Here is a 23,288-nt window from a genome sequence, read left to right on the forward strand (position 1 = left end):
TAAGGGAATGATTTTTGTAATTTTTGTTGTTGTTTTTTTAACGAGTAATGGCGGCGATCTGCGATTTTTTTTTGCGGGACTGCGACATTGCGGCGGGCAGATCGGACCCTTGATTGACATTTTTGACACTTTTGGGGGTACCAGTGACATTACTACAGTAATCAGTGCTATACATATGCACTGTTACTGTAAAAATGACACTGGCAGGGAAGGGGTTAACTTTATTGGGGAAGGATGGGTTAAGTATGTCCCTAGGGGCGTGTTTCTAACTGTGATTGGACATGGCTACTGGTGTAAGAACAGAGATCAACGGTCCTACATAGTAGAACCGTATGATCTCCATTTTTACACAGTGAAGTATGACAGTAGGCTTTGTTTACATTAGCCGCCTGCCTTTCTCCCTTCACGGCGGATGATCGCGAGTTACACACGCGGACTCGTTAGGGAACGAGGCGGGGCGGGAGCGTGCCTTCGGGGATGCACGCTCGCCTGCTATTGGCTCACAGGCTAGTGACGTACCGATATGTCACTTTGCCTGGCCGGGGCTGGCTGCCGCAGTATATGTACTTGCAACGGTCGGCAAGCGGTTAAAGTTCACCTCCCATTAAAGTCAATGGGGCCCGTCGCAAACTCGCGGTTCGCGGACTTTTGAGAAAATTTGCGGCTGGCATTCGTGAACCGCCCCGGCCGATGTTCGTCCATCACTACTAAGAAAGTCAGTAGTACATAACACACATCTCTCTTCAATTGACCCATGCAGTGCTGGTTTCTCCCACCATAATTCCTTGAAGCATCCACACCTTATAATCCTCATCCAGCCCTTGCTGCCCCTCATTATCACCAGCAGTTCTCCTTAACTGACAGTTAAAGTCTAGAGGTGAGATGAACAACTGCCAGCCAATCAGAGCGGGGCAGCTGTATTCTGAGTGCTGAGAGCAGGAATACCGGTCGCATGGCTATGATCGATGGCTAGATCCCGATCCTTGCCAACCCCTGGGCTAACATTTCCCCACTTAATTCACAACTAGAAAAGTTTTGGATTTACATACACTCTAAAACTTATATGGGAAATTAGGGACTTAGGGACTTAGGGACTGAGTTTACATACTTAAAAAAAAAAAAAAAAACCTGCACTGAGAGATGCACAGTGGGGAAGATTTACTAAAACTAGTACACTCAGAATCTGGTGAAGCTATTCATAGTAACCATGCAGCTTCTAGGTTATATTGTCAAAGCTTAATTGAATAAGCTAAAGTAGGAAGCTGAACAATGAAGAGAGATAACACCACTCAGGCTAGTCAAAGTCCACGATTCAAGGAGAATGCTGAACCTCAGCTCGCCACCAGGAGAAGCATTAAAGAAGAAAATGGTCGCACACCACCACGGAATCCAATGAAGAAAAGTTCCTTTATTCACATAAGTGTTACAAGGTACAGCAGTTACTGTCCTACCCTGCTGTACCTTGTACCACTTATGTGAATAAAGGAACTTTTCTTCATTGGATTCCCTGGTGGTGTGCGACCATTTTCTTCTTTAGCCACTTGCTGACCAGCCGCCGCAGATGTACGGCAGCAGGTCAGCCATGTACGGCACTTGCCTCTGGGAGGAGCTAGGGGGCGAGCGTGCGCCGGCGGCGGTGCGCTCCTGCCCCCACCCCCGTTCATCAGTGGGGAAGCCAGTGCGTGTGTGATAGGCAGCTCCGAGGGCCTGCAGGCCACACGCGATCTCCCCCCCCCCCCCCCCCCCCGACAGAGAAGGACGGATGGCTGACGTAAACACAGCCGTCCGTCCTTCTCCCTGAGATGATCACAGAGACCATGAGATCCTGCTATATAGGATTGCATGTCTCTATGATCATCTCGCAAGCCCAACCCCCCCACAGTTAGAATCACTCCCCTAGGCTTACATTTAACCCCTTGATCACCAATAGCATTAACCCCTTCCCTACCAGTGTTTAATTATTACAGTAACAGTGCATATTTTTAGCACTGATTACTGTAGCAATATCACTGGTACCCCCAAAAGTGTCAAAAATGTCAGTTAGGGGTCCAATCTGTCTGCCAAAATGTCGCAGTCCCGCAAAAAATCACGGATCACTGCCTTTACTAGTAAAAAAAAAAAAAAAACAATGAAAATGACATAAATCTTTCCTGTAGTTATTAAACGCAATAACTTTCGCGCAAACCAATCAAAATACGCTTATTGCGATTTTTTTTTTTTTACCAAAAATATGTAGCTGAAATTAAATTGGCCTAAAATGTTAAAAAATTTAGATTTTTACATTTTTTTTTTTTTGGGGGAATGTTATATAGCAGAATGTGAAATATATTGTTTTTTTTTTCAAAATTGTCGCTCTTTTTTTTGTTTATAGCGCAAAAAATAAAAATCGCACAGGTGATCAAATACCACCAAAGGAAAGCTCTACTTGTGGGAAAAAAAGCACGTCAATTTCCTTTGGGTATAGCATCGCACGACCGCGTAATTGACCGTTAAAATAACGCAGTGCCGAATCGCAAAATAAGGCCTGTTTATTAAGCAGCAAAATCTTCCGGTCTTAAAGTGGTTAAAGTAAGAAGCTGATTGGTTACTATGCACATATTCTGTGTGCACCAGGTTTAGCAAATCTCCCCCAGTAGGCTGGTGTTACTCATCTCCTGAAAATGCAGGCTGCCTGGCTGACTTCTGTATCACTGACTGCGAAAAAAGGATGCTGAGCTGGTTAGGAAGATATGTATGTGTGTAAATCTATATAAATATATATATATATATATATATATATATATATATATATATATATACGCTGGGTAGCAGTTATACTATTTTTTGCAGTGCAAAACTACGTATGTATTGTTCTGAAAAAAAAGCATTAGCAAAAATCAGTCTTGATAATTAGTGTATAGTGGTAAGCTGGAAGCGTGACAAATTAACACCATATCTTAATTTTTTTCTGTTAGACTCATGCATCAAAATGTCTTTTGGATTCATTTCACGGTCTAGTTGATCAGCTGTAGTTGCTGAGCTGAGTGAATAAACAGCTAATGCTTAGGGTGAGATGCATGCTCGGTTTGATGCAATGCCTAAGAGTTTCATTATGCGACTTTGATGAAGCACACTAGTCATCTCATGCAGAACACAGCTTTGCCTCTGACGAGATTAGACAGCTCAGTCCATTGAAATACAGGCTGCCAAATCCATCTTATACCAGAGTCAGTCACCAAACAGCCCACATTCTCTAGCCAAGTAATCAGCAGCATACCGTATATAATTAATACAATAACCATTTACAGGGGAAAAGAGTCAGCAGATTTATTTTCCTTAAAATGGACCTGCCATTTTTGTAGAGATTAAAACTGCTTATGTAGAAGACAGTAGTGTTGGATGTATTATATAGCACTATATTTCCATTTTCATGACTTTTAAACACAAATCCTTGTATCTCACTTTTCACATTTACTTACTTAACCACTTCAGCCCCCGAAAGGTTTTACCCTCATAATGCACTTTTTGCACTCCATTTGTGTTTAAACTTGCAGCAATGGATATCTTTGAGTTTAAGAACAATAGAAATACCACAGATTTATTTGCAGCTCAGAGTACTGTTTCCAAAGATATGGAACAAAATATTAAAACCCTCAAGAACACTCTTGAGAAAAAAATCCGGGTTTGGTGGGATATAGCCACCTTGGAACAGTATTCCAAAATGAAAATGACGCCTAGGAGGTTACGGTGGGACTTAGGTCCTAACGATGGACTTGTAGATCCTGATCTCACTAAGGAGTGGTTTAATTTTTTCAATCTTAGTGAAGCCAAACTGCTTAGTTTAATCATAACACACAGGAAAACAAAAATGGCTAAACTAGAAGATAAAATTAAGGAGCTGAAAATAGTTTTAGAACCGTTTAAAGAGACCGCTGAATTTAAAGAAAAAATTGCCTTAACACAGAAATTTCTGGATAAAGTCGATAAAGACACCAGGAATAAAAAGATGACCAAGTACCAAAGGGATTTAATTGATTACAAAGAATCTAAAGTCTACAGATGGCAGGAGATTCCAGACGGGCAAAATTTAATCCCCACCCAATCCCCAGTTGTTAGGGAAGTTGGGATTGAGAGATTTACTGACCCGAGTTTTACACCAATCGGAGGAACACCAAATTTTGACTCAGTTAGACCCCAGAGAAATCTGGAAAATAGACCTACAAATTTTCAATACCCTAATCCACCCAGCACAGAATATGCTGTATCCACCTATAACAGCTATTCACCATTGACTTATACCCCAGAACAGTCCCAACAAAGGGAGGTTTTTCGGGGGAGGGGAAGGGGTGGTCCCCCTGGACCAAGAGGGAGAGGCTCTGGCCACCCAAACCGAGCACCTCGAGGCCACAGAGGTGGGAGGAGAGGTCAACCATGGCATCGGGGAGGTTACCAGCATTGGGGGAGACCCCATCAACCCTGGCCCCAAGAGAACCACTGGCAACAGTGGCAAGGGGATACCTATCCCCAATATCAACAGAGGGATACCCCACACAGGAATGGCCCCCCACCAGGAAGAATAGAAAACAGAGAAGGGGATGTAGAGGTGGACGAAAGAGGAAAAAGAAAAAGGGAATCCTAGGTGAAGGGATTTTCAATTTAAGCAATGTCCAATTTACCCCTGATGAACTTAGAATCCTAGAATTGGGCCTAAAATTTGCCCCTGATAGGGGAGTTGATAAATTTAATACCTTCATTAATATAGAGAGGTACATCAGAAAATTGAAAATCAAAAAACATTTTCTTGAAAAACCTATGAGTCAAAATAACATTGTTTCGGAATATCAGGATAGTGGACTGAGAAATCGGTCTATCTTCAACCCCCCAAAAGCCTCTAACCATTGTTTAGAGGTGTTTAAAAATATGGTTGAGGATGATGTTCGCAAAATAAAAACAAAGAGACATCCTAACAAGGATAATCTACAAAAAGGATTGAAGGATTTAGAGCAACGGAAAAACATTGTGATTAGGGGAGCGGACAAAGGTGGTGGGATTGTGGTTCTCAATAAATGTGACTACAAAGAGGAACTTGATAGACTTGTGGGAGATCAGGTTACCTATCAAAAATTGAGACAAAACCCCACCTTAAAACTAAAAACAAAACTTAAAAAATTGGTTAAAAAGGCTAAAGAGGAGGGTATATTGAGTAAAAAGGAAGCCAAATATCTCATACCAAATGGCCCGAAACTTCCTACGATATACCAATTACCGAAAATCCACAAAAACAAAACCAAACCCCCAGGCAGGCCAATAATTAGTGGTATTGGATCTCTCTTTTCACGGATCGGAGAATATGTAGATCACTTTCTGCAACCAGTGGTACCCCTCTATCCGTCTCACTTGAGAGACAGTAAACATTTAATTAATATATTGGAAAAGATAGAGGTGCAGCCTAAAACATTTCTAGTTACAATTGACGTTGAGTCCTTGTATACTAGTCTGAAACAGAAGGACGTGATTGACACCACTATATCAGCCTTAAATGCCAAAACAACAATAAAACCTGCCCAAAAAAAATTCATATGCGACGCCCTTGATTTGGCCATGAGCAACAACTATTTTTGGCATGATGGTTGTTGCTACAACCAAATCAAGGGCGTAGCGATGGGGGCAAAACATGCCCCCAGCGCAGCAAATATACTCCTTGGACAATGGGAAGAAGAGGAAATTTTCCGGAGACGGGACCCCTCTTTAACCCTTTACAAGAGATTTATCGATGATCTCCTGGTCTTATGGAGTGGATCCGAAGAGTCTCTGATGGAGTTTGTGGAGAGAATAAATAACAATAAATATGGCCTAAAATTCACTGCAACGTGGGACAGACAAACAATCAACTTTCTAGATCTAACTTTGGAGAAACAGGGTAATATTGTCTCCACTAAAAGTTATTTCAAAGAAACCGATAGGAATAGTTATATTCCCACTAAAAGCTGTCACCACCCGAAATGGCTGGGTGCCATACCCAAAGGCCAGTATATGCGTATCAGGCGAAATTGTAGGAATGAGGATGATTACAATACCCAATCAAACCTACTAACTTCTAGATTTGTAGAGAAGGGATATAAACTAGAGGACGTCCAAAAAACAAGAGATGAAGTTAAACGTATGTCAAGGAGTGAATTATTAACAAAAAAGAAAGAAAACTTTATTGCAGGATTCATTGTCTACGGTTTATATTTATTTATTTATTTCTGTCAAGCGCTACTATTTCCCTTTGTTCACCATTTACCCTCATAATGACCAGGCCACTTTTTTGCGATACGGCACTGCGTTACTTTAACTGACAACTGCGCGGATGTGTGACGCTGGTGGTTTTGGTGGTATTTGATCACGTCTGTGTTTTTTATTTTTTGCGCTATAAAAAAAAAAGGCTGACAGTTTAAAAAAAAAAAAAAACTATAATTTTTACTTTATGCTATAAAACATACCCAATAAAAAAAAATTAAAAAATCTAATTTATTCGTAAATTTAGGCCAATATGTATTCTGCTACATATTTTTGGGAAAAAAAATCCCATTAAGTGTATATTGATTGGTTTGCACAAAAGTTATAGCGTCTACAAACTATGGGACAGATTTATGGATTTTTTTTCTTTGTTTACTAGTAATGGCGGCGATCAGCGATTTTAAATGGGACTCCATCATTGCGGTGGACAAATCTGACACTAAGGGGTAGATTTAGTAAAAGTGGAGAGTGTAAACTCTGGCTTCAGCTTGTTCAGTTAGGTTTTGAGAAGAAAACCTGGAAGCTGATTGGTTTCTATGCAGAGCTGCACCAGATTTTGCACTCTCCAGGTTTAGTAAATCAACCCCTAAGTGACACTTTTTGGGGACCAGTGATAACAATACAGTGATCAGTGCTAAAATAAATGCACTGTCAGTGTATAAATTACGTTGGCAGGGAAGGGGTTAACATCACGGGCAATCAAAGGGTTAGGGGGCACCTAGCAAATGCTTTCTAAGGCCCTTTCACACAGGCTTTCCAATCAGGTCCGTTGTCAGTTTTTTCAGGCGGACCTGATCAGATCTCCATGTACTGTACCTCTATGGGCAGTGGATGTCAGAGGTGACATGTCCGCTGACACCCGCTGCTCTCCGAACCGATATGGTCTGTGAAATCCAGACGAATGGAAACCCTATTTTCCATCCGTCTGGAGGATCAGATTGGATGAAAACAAACAGAAGGTCCATTTTCATCCGATCCCCCATAGAGGAGAGGGGGGCTCTGACAGCTCTGTCACTGCAAAATAAGCAGAGACGGACCTGTCATCCGCCTGCTCAGCGGGGATCGGCAGATCGATCCCCGCTGAGCAAAATGGAGTCCACCGGGTTGAAAACCCGTGTGAAAGGATCCTTACTGTGTCTGGGGTGGCCTAACTGGAGGACGACAGAGATCCATGTTTCTGCTTAGCAGAAACACAAGATCTCCATCTTCCTCTGTGACAGAATGGCGGTCTGCCTTGTTTACATAGGCAGACTGCCGTTCTGAATGATCCTGAATTAATCCGAAATCTATGTAAATCCTGATTTACATGGGCAGACCACCATTCTGTCTGTCTGCAGAACGATCAGCGGGTCCCGACGGACATCCCGTCTGCCGGACCTGTTGATTGGCTCCAGCTGTGTCCAATCACAGCAGGAGTGGGACGCTGGCGGCATGTGCGCCTCGGCCCCAGGGCACAAGCCAACATACAGGTAGGTTAGTTCACATAGGAAGGCTGCCCTGCCGCAGTATATCTGTGTGGGGTGGTCCTCAAGGCAAAACTTTATTTTTTTTTCATTTTTGAGTAAGGAAGGGTAATAACTTCTGTCAGTTTTTTTCTTCTTTTTGTTTTGACTGTATATGTCCCATTGAGAAGAATTCACTTCACTGCCTGTCTTATAGCCAAACCATGAAGTGAGAGAAAATCCCTCCAAACTGAGAGAATCCCAGGGTGTCACCAGGGTCAACAGAAACAATAGAGGGGATTTACTAAAACTGGTGCACACAGAATCTGGTGCAGCTGTGCATCGTATCCAATCAGCTTCTAACTTTAGTTTGTTCAATTAGGCTTTGACAATTAGCCTCCCTTCACATCGGGGCGATTTGACAAAAGTAGCTTCTGCACTAGTTGGTTTGTGCTGGCTCCCTGTGAGGGATATGATGACACAAAGGCCTGTAGATTGCGCGGGTGCCCCTCCTTGTGGCTGTGATCATGGATGATGTGCATCTCTTGAGATAGTGCTCCTTAGTCTGTGTTTTGGTAGTACACTGTAGGGTGGATTGGCTGCGCTGTTTCCGCCTATTCGCGGATCTGACGTCAACCATATGCCATGGAGTGCGCAGGCGCCCCCTCTGGTTGCTGCCATGCCCGTTGTGAAGCGCATTTCCGGGGTTGAACCTCCGAGCCTTTGTTCCTGTTTCCGTGCTTGTATGTGTGCTTGGCGGCGTCACTTCCACCACCCGGTGCATATGACGCTTGCTAATTATTTCTGTGCGGCTGAGTGTTCCGGGTCAGGGGGCACTAATGTTGGGCTGGTTGGCGCCAATTTTGAGGGGGGAAAACCCACTATTTAAAGCGCTGTTATTTGGCAGACTGACAGGCAGGCTCCTGAAGTGCTGGTGTATTGTAGGTATGTAAACTACACATCATAAGGATCGGTTTTTGTTATTATTGCCTCATGATGATATTGGTGATATCTCCGTTGTATTCATTTTTTTTGTTGTAGGCTACCTCTGTCCTGCTGGTCTGGAATTAATATTATCTATGACCTTGCGGGATAGCCCTGGATCCTTATGTTGTTAAGCTGTCCTCTAGGCCGTGTTCGAGGTTATTGTTTTTTTTAATCTTTAGACTCCCCCGGGTTTTCCCCCTCGTCCCCCCCCCTCCTCAACCCTCCCTCGGGATCCCTGGTGGGGCGTCCTGGATCCTCTTCTGTTCGCCCCTCCCTCGTTTAGCTTGTAGGCTATAAGTACCCGTTTACTCAGGGGCGGGGGGTGGGCAGGGGGAATTTTGGGGGAGGCGGTCATTGGCCAATTCTCCTCACCGATTCCCTGTTCGGGCTTACCACTTTTGCCTTAGTACACGGCAACCCACGCGGTAGTCGTGTCCCCCCGGATGGATACATCCCCCCACTACTGTCCTACCTAGTTGGGCCGGGACCCTTCTCAGGAAGTTGGTGCTGATTATGGTGTTATTGTTATTAATGTTATTGTTATCATTATTGCTCTTATTGTTGTTGCTATGACTTCCCTTTCCCTTACCGGTCTCCTCATCTCGGATGATCTCTGAACTTGGGCTCACGATTTTTTGTTGGACTCTTGGTCGGGCTCTTCTCGGTTGAGTTCTTGGTTTTCACCCCGTCTTCCGGTTTGCCCTACTCCAACCCCGCTTAGCGGTCGTTGCTCCCTATCTATTTGTTTACCAGTAGTGCTGCTATTCCCTACCGCTAAATTTCTTTTTTTTTCTGATTACTCACCTTACCACCTCCCCCGGCCTCGGCTTGCCGAGTCTGGTGGTGGTCCCTTCCCGAACCTACACCGCTTAACCCTCCCCCCCCTTCCCCTGACGTGTACTCTCCTTCCCAGCGTCTCTCCCTGTTGTGTCTGTTTCCCCCCTCTACGTGTCCTCTGCTGTACTGTCCCTCTTTCCTCCTTCTAGAAACCTTTTGCATCTTTGTCATGGGCGATACACTGAAAGTCTACTCTCTTAACGTGAGAGGACTGAACATCCCCGAAAAGCGTTCCAAGCTTCTCCTCTCCCTTCGCGGGACGAAGGCTGATGTGATCTTTTTACAGGAGACTCATTTCCGCTCGGATAGCATCCAAAAACTTTACGCAAAACAGTACCCTACAGTTTATCATGCGACCTCTAAGGATTCCAAATCCAAGGGGGTCTCCATCCTCCTGTCCAGGCGCTGCCCCCTCGTTGTGTCTGAGTCCTTGGCGGATGAGCATGGGCGCTTCCTTTTCCTTACCGGCTCCCTACATGGCAGAGCCTTGACGCTGGCTAATATATATGCACCCAATAAAAACATTGTCCCCTTCTTCCGCTCTACTCTTCAGCGGTTGACAGACTTTTGCTCCGGCCAGATCATCCTAGGCGGGGACTTTAATGTGGCCCTATCACCTCTTTTGGACACCTCTGTGGGATCCTAAACCCTTCAATATGCGGCCTTACGATCTATCAAGACAATGCTCACAACACTACTCCTCCACGACTCATGGCGTACCCTCCACCCAGGTGTCAAAGATTTCACCTTTTATTCATCCCCACACAACTGATACTCGCGTATTGATTGCATCTTTGTATCCCAGGCCTTGTTGCCGGCTCTTTCCTCGGCGACTATAGAGCCAATGCTCTTATCCGATCATCACCCCATTAGTGCTACCCTTTCTTTCGCGGCCCTCCCACGCTGCTCAAGAGCGTGGCGCCTAGATGGCTCCCTCTTATCCGACCCCACTTTCGTTAAGGCCCTCTCAGACCGCTTAACGCTATATTTCTCGGAGAATGTGTCCCCAGATGTCAGTCCCGTCTCTCTGTGGGCTGCACACAAATGTGTCATCCGCAGTGAACTCATAGCCCTAGCCTCTAAGCGGAAAAAGGAACGTACAGCCCATACGGAGGCGCTTTTGTCCAAAATACGTCATCTGGAACGTTCTCATAAATTATCCCTAGCGTCTAACACCCTTGAGGAACTCACTAGGACCCGCCAGGAGTTGTTGGAGGACCTTGGTAGATCTGTACGCAGGAATTTTGCTCTCTCTCTCACGGCTTCTTCTATGAACACTCCAACAAACCGGGTAAACTCCTTGCCAGAGCTCTCCAAAAGAAAAGAGCGGCCAACACCATCCATTCCATTTCTGATTCCTCGGGCAAGACATATGTATCTACCCCCGATATAGCAGCCCAATTCGTCCGATATTACTCTGACCTGTACAATTTGCCACGAGCAGATTCGCCAGAACTTTCACAATCTAGGGCACATGAGATTCACCAATTTTTGTCCCAATACTCTCCCCCGCCGCTCTCGGAGGAAGTATTGGCAACTCTCAACACTCCCATATCCGCCACGGAAGTCTTGGTGGCCCTCAAGCAGTCCAAGCCCGGGAAGTCCCCTGGTCCAGACGGACTGACGGTGGGCTACTATAAGACTTTCACGGATCAATTGATTCCACACATGGTTAAGGCCTTCAACGCCTTTCCTGATACGTCTGCCTTGGGGCCGGACTTCTTAGAGACCCATGTTGCTGTCCTTCCCAAGCCGGGAAAGGATGCGACTTTGGTACCCAATTACCGCCCCATTTCCTTACTCAACGTGGACATCAAATTATTTGCAAAAGTGCTAGCTAACCGCCTTCTCCCCTCCATTCCCGATGTGGTGTCCCTTGATCAGGTTGGTTTTGTCCCCGGTCGGGATGCCCGGGACAACACCACCAAAGCGATTCACCTACACCATTGGCTGTCCACGTCACGTACCCCTGGCTTCTTTCTGTCCCTCGATGCGGAGAAGGCGTTCGACAGGGTGGCATGGGACTACATGTCTGCTACGCTTAAAGCCCTTGGTCTGACGGACCGGTTCCTACGCTTTGTTTCTATCCTCTACTCTAACCCCTCAGCCAGGGTCAAAGTAAATGGGTCCCTGTCGGACGCCTTCTCCGTGTCGAACGGCACTAGGCAGGGTTGTCCACTGTCCCCCCTGATCTATATTCTCACATTGGAACCCCTCCTACGCCAGATCCAAGCCAATTTAGATATCAAGGGGATATCACTGAAAGGCAAAACATACAAATTGGCCACATACGCTGATGATATCTTGCTTTTCCTCACCGATCCTCTGCTCTCCATTCCCCAATCTTCTATCCATTCTTGCACGTTTCCAAGGTCTCTCCAATTTGAAAATTAATTATTCCAAATCTCGGGCCCTCAACATTTCCCTCCCTCTCTTCTGCAACTCTGCCAATCCAATTTTCCATTAGAATGGGACCCCCACTCTATCACGTATCTCGGCGTTCAGCTACCTAGTGCTCTGTCAGACCTCTACTCCAAAAATCACTTGGCGATCTTGAACACAGTTGAAAGAGACTTGCATTCCTGGTCGCAGGGTCACTTCTCTTGGTTTGGCAGAGTTGCTATTGTCAAAATGAACATTCTCCCACGCTTGCTCTACATCCTTCAGGCCCTACCCATACATATCCCTCCTGCCTTCTTCAAATCTTTTCGGCTTATGTGCTCCAGATTCTTATGGTCCTCAAAGAAACCCAGGCTTAGTTGGGACTTGCTCACGCGTCCTAAACAGGAGGGGGGATTGGGATTCCCACATCTACTCAAATATTATCAGGCGTGCCATCTCTCCAGAGTGGTGGATTGGCATGCCCACACAGCGTTCAAGGATTGGGTGCCACTTGAGGGGGTCTTAGCCACATTCCCCGCCCATCACTTGCCTTGGTCAGCTCTCTCTAAGATTCCGCGCTCCACCTTAGCTAATCCCCTGACTGGGGCGACCCTTCGGGTATTTCACACCACTCGTGGGCAGTTAGATCTTTCCCCGCAACGCAGCCCTTTAACTTCTTTGCATTCCTTCCCCGATTTCCCCCCTGGCCTCCCATTTGTGCCTACCGAGGGCCCTTCCTCGGATATACCCTTCCAGGCTCGCCACTTTCTTGATGGCTCTCGACTACTCTCTTATCAGGATCTCTGTCAGCGATTCCCTAAAGCCTCTATTCCCTTCTATTGTTATCTCCAAATTCGCCATTTCTTGACCCACACGCAGCCACTAACGGACTGGGGCCGGCCCCTGACCTCCTTTGAACGTCTCTGTGCTGCCTCTGGTCCGCACCGTCACATGGTTTCGATTTTATATTCCATGCTGTTCCCCGCCTCTCACGCCCCCACAGAAGCTCTTCGAGCGCGTTGGGCTCGGGAGTTGGGAGTGGACATCTCAGAGGAGGATTGGTCTTGTGTACTCTTTCACTTGCATAAGGGCTCTTTGAATGTGCTGACCCAGGAAACTGGGTATAAGCTTTACTCCAAGTGGTATAGGACCCCAGACCTATTACACAAGATTTTCCGCTTCGAATTCCCCACAGTGCTGGAGGTGTCTGCAACATAAGGGGACTCTGCAGCATATATGGTGGGATTGTCCCGTTCTACAGCCGTTCTGGAAGGATGTCCATGCCTTAATCTGCCGTATCACCACATACACACCGGACTACACGCCGGCGTAATACCTTTTGCACCACACCTCACTATCATACGCCAGCTACAAAAGATCCCTGACCTTACATCTGATCAATGCAGCCCGGATGTGTGTAGCATGCCATTGGCTGTCCACCACACCTCCCACGGTTGCTGAATGGCTACGCAGGGTTCGGCGGGTGGCGGAGATGGAGGACATCGTTGCTCAGGCCAAGGACTCCCATCACAAGTACTATACAACTTGGGCGCCCTGGACCCATTTTCAATCCCTGCCAGAATTTCAAAGATTGAGCACTTGAAGCTTGATAGCTACTCTGTAGCTCTTTGATCTTGTACTGATGACGATTCCCATGCCATGGGGTGCTTTCCTGGATGTTCAGCTCCCTCTAGCTTTCTTAGTGCTTGTCTTATGCTCGAGTGTAATGCCTCTATCTCCACAACCTCTTTCTTTCCTCCCTTCTGTGTTCCCCTTTTTTACCCTACCTGTTTCCTCTCCCACCCTCCTTCCCCATCCCTCTCCCTACTCACTCCCTCCCTATTATTCCTCCCCATATATTACTCAGGGTTCTCTATTTTGCACTCTGTGGCGGCTCTGCCCCCACTGACAATGATTATGGCGCCCATGTTCAGAGATGTACGTACCGGATCCCCTACTTTCATGATGTGGATCCCCTATTCCCTGACACAGAAAGTTCCCTCTAAGCGGTGTCGGGATTGGGGGAACCACTGCGTTATTTCATCTATAACCTTCTTGTTCCGGTTTTCACCATTTGGAAGGTTGCCCTACACTGCGGACCCCTCAGATGGGCCCACGTTCACTTGGTATTCCCACAGGCCCTCTGTTAACCGCACCATTATGTTGTATACCCCATTTGGGTTTACCTGTGATCCCTTGATGTTCTTTACGTGTATTATGCTGTTTACATGTGTATAACCTTTGTACTTGGTTCATTACTAAGGGCTCCTTTACATGCCCTTACTGTATTGTTCTTTTTGCAATATGTATGTTCTTTACTTCAATAAAATGTTTTGACAAAAAAAAAAAAATATATATTATCTATGACCTTTTTGAGTGGAGCTGAATTACTTAAAATACATCTGGGTTTTGCCTGCCTCATACTGGTAGTGGGTTAAGTCAAGGTATGTGTCATTGTATGTGAGATCTTTGTGCCGGCTGTGGCTGTACTGTTGCCACATGCAGTTGGATGCAAACGTCTTTCCAACCCTAATCTGTACTATTTATTTGCAGTAGGTGTCGCCACCACTGACACAGATTATGAGAGGAACTTCCTTGATATAAATGCACTGAGCTGCAGGTGGATTGTGACACCCAGAAGATTAATGGAATGTAGAGTTGATCCATATAAATGCAATCACTTCAGCGTGAGCCTTTTATCTCTATCATCCTGGCTGGTCTGCCTTCAGCGCATGTGTCTGTCGTGGTCTCTTTAGCAGTGGGGTCAGTACATGCCACTCACATATAATTGCATACAATATGTTAATGAATATGAATACAATTTTCACGTAATATAATGGTTATTTAATTAATTAATTTTCTTCTTTTTTTGTTCATGGATGCAATGTATGTCTTGTGTATATATTTCTGTAGAAATATCGGTCTGTCTTGGTCTCTCTGGCCCTGAGGAAGCCTTGCTGCGAAACGCGTCGGATTGCTGGGGACCCTTAGACAGTGCTACATTGAGACCATACCATCTTTTGATATAGAGTATTGGCATTCCCATATGGGAATATATTTCTACACATGTGTTTTCTTTTATATGTTGTGATTGGATATATGTCATCATGATATATATTTTTTATTATGTGTTTTTGCAATAAAGACGTAATTATTTTACAAATTGTGTGTTACCTGTGATCCTCCTTTCTCCACTGACCTTTACAAAGCCCCATCCTTTTTTCCTCTTTTTTGATGTTCTCCATATACTCAGGGGTATGGGCCTTTTATCACGGTAAATTGCTAGCATCTAGCTTCTGCACTACTTTTGGCGACTTCGGGGGCGATTTCAATAGACATCTGTGCATGAACCCACACAGATGTCTTTCAAATAGCCTCCGAACTTGCACAATTTCAAACCTACCTCCAATGTGAATGAGGGCTAAAACCTAGAAGCTGATTGGGTACTATGCTCAGCTGCTCCAGATTCTGTGTGCACCAGTTTTAGTAACTCTCCCCCCAGTGTACCTATTGGAAGATTTCCCCTCTAATAATGTTCTGACGTCAACGCAAAATTTTGGATTTTCCTTTACCCTCACTTCCAATGATAATGGTAAATAGGACACATAGAGTAGGCGGATAGAGAAGGCGAATCTCCCTAATGGGAGACCAACAATAAAAACCTGACAGGTTCTAATCCCTCTCCACTCTATTCAAAACTAAAATAAAAAAACATTTGCCTTTAGTGACACTTTAACCACTTGCTGACTACCCTATAGCAGTTTTAATGCTACAGAGCAGCAGCTGTGCGCAGGATCCTTGCATTTCCGCGTAGCGTGCGCGAATGCGCGATGCCGGTAGCTCACTCCTGCTGTGATTACACACAGTGGGAGCTGATCAGCCGATGTCTGCCGGCACCCGCTGATTATTCTGCAGACAGACAGAACGGCGTTTTGCATGTAAACAAGGCAGATCACCCTTCTGACAAGCCGGGTCAAAGGATCAATGTCTTCCCCTAGTAAAAGCCCCTCCCACACTGTAGTAAAACACAGGCTAGGTTGTATTTTAGTCTAGACTAGAGGTAAGATATACAAAATGGAGAGGGAGTAATCTAAACTGACTACTCCATTTCAGAGAGAAGACAATGGTGCTCATAATTTAAGTGTTATCCCCTGTGCTACCTGGTAGTGTTGATAGTGATAAACTTCTATAGAGTTATTAAAATAATTAACAAATAATAAGGAGTGTTATATGAGTTAAATAGAATTCAAATAGGGAAATTGCTGCGACACCAATGTGTTCAATGGTTAAAGTGATTGTAAAGTCTTGTTTTTTTTCTGTTAAAATAACAAACATGTTATTCTTACCTTCCCTCTGCAGTGGTTTTGCACAAAGAAGTCCAGATCTTCCCCTTCTCGGATCCCTGGCTGGAGCTCCTGGCCCCTACCTCCTGTTGAGTGCCCCCCAAAGCAAGCAGGTTGCTATAGGGGCACCCGAGCCAAGCCGCAGCTCTGTGTATCCATTCAGACATGTAGCTGTGGTTGGCCCCACCCCCTCTATCTCCTCATTGGCTAGCTGAGTTTGATTGACAGCAGCGGGAGCCAATGGCGGGGCTGCTGTGTCTCAGGCAATCAGGAGGGAGACTCCCTGACCACCAGAGCATTTGTGGACATCGCTGGATCCAGAGGGGGCTCAGGTAAGTATTGGGGGGGGGGCTGAGGGGGGCTGCTGCACACAGAAGGCTTTTTATTCTAATGCATAGACTTTTAAAATGTGGATGGTGCTGTGCAATTTCTAGGTAAATGCATGTGACATGTGCCCTCCAAATCAATGAATAATTGTTGCATCAAATTATGAATCAATCAATATAACATAAAATGTCAAGTGCACCAATATAAAACAAGTGTTGGTAGTCCCATGTAGTCCCAATGTGCTGAAATCAATATACACTAAGACCCTGTTCACACTGGGGCAACGCTACTCGCACCGCGACCTCGGAGCGGCCGGCACGGACTTCATATCATTGAAGTCAATGCAGGTCGCTCCAGGTCGCCCCAAAGAAGCTCCGGACCCTTTTTCTAAGTCGGAGTGACTTGTGTCACTCCTATTAGAATGGGTCCACAGCTACTCTATGGCAGGCAACCTGTCAGGCGACCAGGTCGCCTGACAGGTCGCCCCAGTGTGAACGGGGTCTTAAACCTTGGATTGAGAGTAACTTGGTTTAAGAGTGTTTTGCAAGACAACAACATTTATTTATAAATTTTGACTTGATAAACAAGCGCCGTCTTGATTTACGTTATGATACGTCATTGATATAGCGTCATGTCACAACTGAGTATTAAAGAGAAGAGAGGCACCTGTAAGTGTAGCAATATGGTTACATTTATTTAAGGTACAACATTTAGCAACTCACAAGGTTCATGATTAAAACAGGCACATCTAAGTATGCAGGCATCTGGGGTAAAGCTGTCAACATAGACCATCCTCCGCACAGCCATTAACGTCATTCCTTCCACACTGCGCTCCACGAGCGCTTCAAACCTTGCTTTCAGATTGCTCTACTGCAGGGTAGTCTTCCTGGTCACAACTCTTTACCCAGGATTAGAGATGGGCTTGCGGTTCGCCCAGCGGTCGGTTCGCGGCGAACTTTGCTTGTTCGCTACCCGCCAAATTTTCGGACACATGGCGTTGTTTGCGGCGGCCATATTTGTTTACATTGGGGAGAACTTTGACCCATGACACAGCCGTCAGGTGGAACAGGACAGCCAATTGAAACATTCCAGCACATGGACAGTCCCCCTACCCTATAAATAGACCTGACCTGGCGGCCATTTCACATTCCGTTTTCTGCCAGTGTAGGGAGAGGTCTGCTGTGCTCATCAGGGAGAGTTTGCTAGACACATATAGCGCTGAGAAGATCCACAAAAGTCCTTTCCAGGGCTGGAATTTTGGTATAGGCCTTCTACAGTTCAGGTTAGGGACAGGTATCCTGTGGTTGCTTTAGGGGCAGTTAGAGATCGGCTGCAGTCACAAATCGCTCTGTCAATGTCCACAAAAGTCCTTCTCAGGGCTGGTATTTCGGTATAGGTCTAGTATCTTTTGAGCTTAGGGAGAGGTATCCTGTGGTTGCTGAAGGGGCAGTTAGAGATCGGCTGCAGTCGCACAGAAATCGATTTGTCAATTTCCACAAAAGTCATTTAAAATGCTCCAATGTCGTTTTAGGGTCTATTACAGTCTCTTTTACATTAGGGCCAGGTATCCTGTGGTTGCTTTAGGGGCAGTAAGATATCGGCTGCAGTCGCACAGAAATCGCTTTTTCACTGTCCACAAAAGTCATGTAAAGGTCTGCAAATTTTTCGGTATTGCTGTGCAGTGCACTAAAAAGGGGGGGGGGAGGGGGGTAATATAATATACTTTGTAGAAAGCATATTATAGTGGATTAGTACTATTATTGTGCACTGTGCAGCATTGTGACAGGTGTGTTGGTGAGACTGAGCGTTTCTGCAGCAACACTACACACAGTGACAAATGCACTTATAATGTATTATAACTGGTTTGATAGACCAATGCCCCCCCCCCCCCAATGCCACATATTGAAGTGGGGTGTTATCTGAGTAAACTTTTTCAAGTGTATTTGTGTCATGCAACAATATTGCCTAGTTTGCTGAGTGAAGACTGGTACACACTGCGCCAAACTCACTGGCCAAGTTTTTGAACTGGTGTGCTACACCAATGCTCCCCCCTAATGCCACATATTGAAGTGGGGTGTTCTCTGAGTAAGCTTTTTCAAGTGTATTTGTGTCATGCAACAATATTGCCTAGTTTACTGAGTGAAGTCTGGTACACACAGCGCCTAACTCACTGGACGATTTTTTGAACTGGTGTGCTACACCAATTCTCCCCCCCAATGCCACATATTGAAGTGGGGTGTTCTCTGAGTAAGCTTTTTCAAGTGTATTTGTGTCATGCATTATTTTTTATATAGTTATTTAACAGTATATATTTCTAAGAGTGTATTTTAGTCCTGCAAACATTTGGCCTCTTTTGCTGTGTTAACTCTGCTACACACAGTGACAACAGTTACTGGCCAATTATTTGTAGAACTGGCGGACTGACGGACCGGCAGATAGGAAGGAGAGGCAGGCAGAACTTGCATTGCAGAAGAGGTAGGAAGCAGACTGCAAATGTATCAGGAGCGAGCCATCAACCATGTAATGTCACATCTGGCGCTCCCAGGACGCCGGCACATGGCTCCGCAGTGTGGGCTTTTATTAATGTGTCCGTTGCTGACACCAGTGTTGCCATCTGCAGCCTTTGCAGTCAACGCATAAGTCGCGGTAAGCCCAACACTCACCTAGGGACAACCGCCTTAAGAAGGCACCTGAAATCCCATCACCAAGTCCAGTGGGAGCAAAACTGTCAGAACCCACAAAGCCACACTCCATGCTCTCACCGTCCAGCCTCTTCTACTTCTCCTCCCCCTTCTCCTTCTCCTGTCTCCTCACAGTTGTCCAACACTCCACCTTCCATGATGCCATCTTCACGTTTTTCTGGAAAAAGGCAGGCTTCTGTGGCTCAAATGTTGGAACGTAAAAAAAGGTGTCAGTTCAACCCATGTGAGCTCATGTTTGCGGCCTAAACAGGCCGCCACCAACTTGTGTATACTGTGAACGCCTATTGTACCTCTAGCAATCATATACTACGTTCTTTACTGTCAGTTCAACCCATGTGAGCTCATGTTTGCGGCCTAAACAGGCCGTCACCAACTTGTGTATACTGTGAACTCCTACTGTACCTCTAGCAATCATATACTACGTTCTTTACTGTCAGTTCAACCCATGTGAGCTCATTTTTGTGGCCTAAACAGCCTGCCACCAACTTGTGTATACTGTGAACTCCTACTGTACCTCTAGCCATCAAAAACTAAGTTTTTTGCTGTCAGTTCAAACCATATGAGCTAATTTTTGGAGCCTATCTGAGTATACTTTTACAAGTGTATTTGTGTCCTGCAACAATATTGCCTCTTTTGCTGAGTGAAGTCTGACATACACAGTGCCAAAACTCACTGGCCAATTTTTTGAACAACTGGTGTGATAAACCAGTGGCCCCCCAATAGCACACATTGAAGCTGGGGGGTTATTTAACAGTATACTTTTCTAAGATTGTATTTTAGTCCTGCAAAAATCTGGCCTCTTTTGCTATGTTAACTGTGCTACACACATTGACAACAGATACTGGCCAATTATTTGTAGAACTGGTGTGATAAACCTGTGCCCCCCCCCCCCAATACCACAGATTGAAGCTGGGTGTTATCTACACAGACACATGGTCTAGCAAACACGGGCAGGGAAGGTATATCACTTTTACTGCCCACTGGGTGAACCTTCTGACGGCCGTTAAGCATGCAACCCGTGGCACCCGTATAGATTTAGTTGTACCGCCATGGATTGCAAGCAGGCCTGCCTCTTCTCCTCCTCCATCCTCCTCTCCTCCTCGGCTGACTCCTCCTCCTCCACTGCTACCGTCTCTTCTCCTGCGCCGCCCAAGATCCCCAGAACCTATTCCACATTCCAGGTGAGACGTTGCTTGCCATGCTGTGCTGTGTCTGTTGTGCCTGGAAGCCAAGAGCCACACTGGTCCTGCACTCCTTTCAGCTTTGCGTTCACAGGCAGATTAGTGGCTGACACCACTGAATTTGTCAGTTGGTAAAGTGGTGTGCAACAACGGTGCCAATCTGCTGAGCGCGCTGCAACAGGGCAAAATAACACACGTGCCATGCATGGCACATGTCCTGAACTTGGTGGTGCAGCGATTCTTTGCCAAATACCCTGAGGTCCAGGACGTCTTGCAGGAAAATCTCGGGCCATTTCCGAATATCTTACACAGCCATGGCTCGCCTTGCTAAGATTCAGCGGCGACACAACCTGCCCCTCAGGTGTCTTATTTGTGACTGCCCGACACGATGGAACTCAACATTGCATATGCTCGATAGGCTGCTCCAGCAGAAACGTGCAGTTAATGACTACCTGTTCGAACTCGGAGGCAGGACAGGTTCTGGGTAGCTTGGGTTTTTTTCACCTTGCCAGTGGCTGCTCATGCGGGACGCATGCAGACTTCTGCGGCCATTCGATGAGATCACCAAACTGGTCAGTCACGGCCAGTGTGCCATAAGTGACATCATACCTTACGCCTTCTTTCTGGAGCGTGCATTGCGTCGTGTCATTGATCAAGCCGTCGAGGAGCAGGAGAAGGAAAATCAGGAAGTCGCAATGTTGAATGAATTCCCAGGGGGTGCTACTCCATCTGAGACAAATCAACAGCAGAGTCTGAAGAGGAGTCAGAGGAGGAGGATGGTGCTGGGGGGATGAGGAGGAGCAAGAAGAGCATGCTTTAAACCTTTCTGGGATCCCTTGTGTTATCCGTGGATGGGGGGAGGAGAACGAGGACAAAATTATCCTGGATGATGAGCTGGAAGCAGGCCACTATACCGCTTCCAGTTTAGTGGGAATGGGGGCCTACCTGCTGCAGTGTTTTAAGGGGGAAAATTTGCGGCTGGTGTTCGCGAATCGCCCCGGCCGATGTTCGTCCATCACTACCCCGGATGCCTGCTTTCTTAGATGGTGCCTCTTTTAATCATCAACCATGTGAGTTGGTAAATGCTGAACCTTCATTAAATGTAACCATATTGCTACACATAGAGGCGTCTCTCCTCTGTTTTATATTCTGTAGCTCCTGTTGGATTTTGCTTCTGATCCCCTTGTGGAGGCTGCCATTTGTGGATGGACATTTTATGGTTACACAACCTATCACATTGCTATAATCTTTTTATATGGACAATAAACTGAAGGACTTATGGATAAATGTTTGTGGAACGAATCATCTGAGTTTCCATTATTTCTTATGGAGAAATTTGCTTTGATATACGAGTGCTTTGGATTACAAACATGTTTCCGAAAGATATTATGTTCGCAATCCAAGATTTTACTATATATATATATATATATATATATATATATATATATATATATATATATAGTCCACTTAAGTGAAACAGTATCTCAGAAAAGTGAGTTCACCTCTCACATTTTTGTAAATATTTTATTATATCTTTTCATGTGACAACACTGAAGAAATGACACTACAATGTAAAGTAGTGAATGTACAGCTTGTATAAAAGTGTAAATTTGCTGTCCCCTCAAAATAATTCAACACACAGCCATTAATGTCTAGACCGCTGGCAACAAATGTAACTACACCCCAAATTGGGCCCAATTTTCAATTTTTTCTCCCCGATGTCATGTGACTCAATAGTAATACAAGTTCTATGGTGTGAATGGGGAGCAAGTGTGTTAAATTTGGTGTTATCGCTCTCACTCTCTCATACTGCTCACTGGAAGTTCAACATGGCACCTCATGGCAAAGAACTCTCTGAGGATCTGAAAAAAAGAAGTGTTGCTCTACATAAAGATAGCCTAGGCTACCAGAAGATTGCCAAGACCCTGAAACTAAGCGGCAGCACAGTGGCTAAGACCATACAGCAGTTAAATAGCATAGGTTCTACTCAGAACAGGCCTCGCTATGGTCGACCAAAGAAGTTGAACACACGTGCTCAGCGTAATATCCAGAGGTTGTCTTTGGGAAATAGACATATGAGTGCTGCCAGCATTGCTGCAGAGGTTGAAGGGATGGGGGGTGGGGTCAGCCTGTCAGTGCTCAGACTGGTCTGCATGGCTGTCGTCCCAGAAGGAAGCCTTTTCTAAAGATGATGCACAAGAATAGCGCGCAAACAGTTTGCTGAAGACAAGCAGACTGAGGACATAGATTACTGGAACCATGTCCTGTGGTCTAATGAGACCAAAATAAACCTTTTTGGTTCAGATGGTTTCAAGTGTGTGTGGCGGCAACCAGATAAGGAGTACAAAGACAAGTGTGTCTTGCCTACACTCAAGCATGACGGTGGAAGTGTCATGGTCTAGGGCTGCATGAGTGCTGCCGGCACTGGGGAACTACAGTTCATTGAGGGAACCATGAATGCAAACATCTACTGTGACATACTGAAGCAGAGCATGGTCCCCTCCCTTTGGAGAATGGACCGCAGGACAGTATTCCAACATAATAATGACCCCAAACACACCTCCAAGACGACCACTGCCTTGCTAAAGAAGCTGATGGTAAAGGTGATGGACTGGCCAAGCATGTCTCCAGACCTAAACCCTATTGAGCATCTGTGGGGCATCCTCAAGCGGAAGGTGGAGGTGTACAAGGTCTCTAAAATCCACCAGCTCCGTGATGTTGTCATGGAGGAGTGGAAGAGGACTCCAGTGGCAACCTGTGAAGCTCTGGTGAACTCCATGCCCCAGAGGGTTAAGGCAGTGCTGGAAAATAATGGTGGCCACACAA

The sequence above is a fragment of the Pelophylax lessonae genome (assembly GCF_965119305.1).
Source record: "Pelophylax lessonae genome assembly, chromosome: 3".
Classification (NCBI taxonomy): domain Eukaryota; kingdom Metazoa; phylum Chordata; class Amphibia; order Anura; family Ranidae; genus Pelophylax; species Pelophylax lessonae.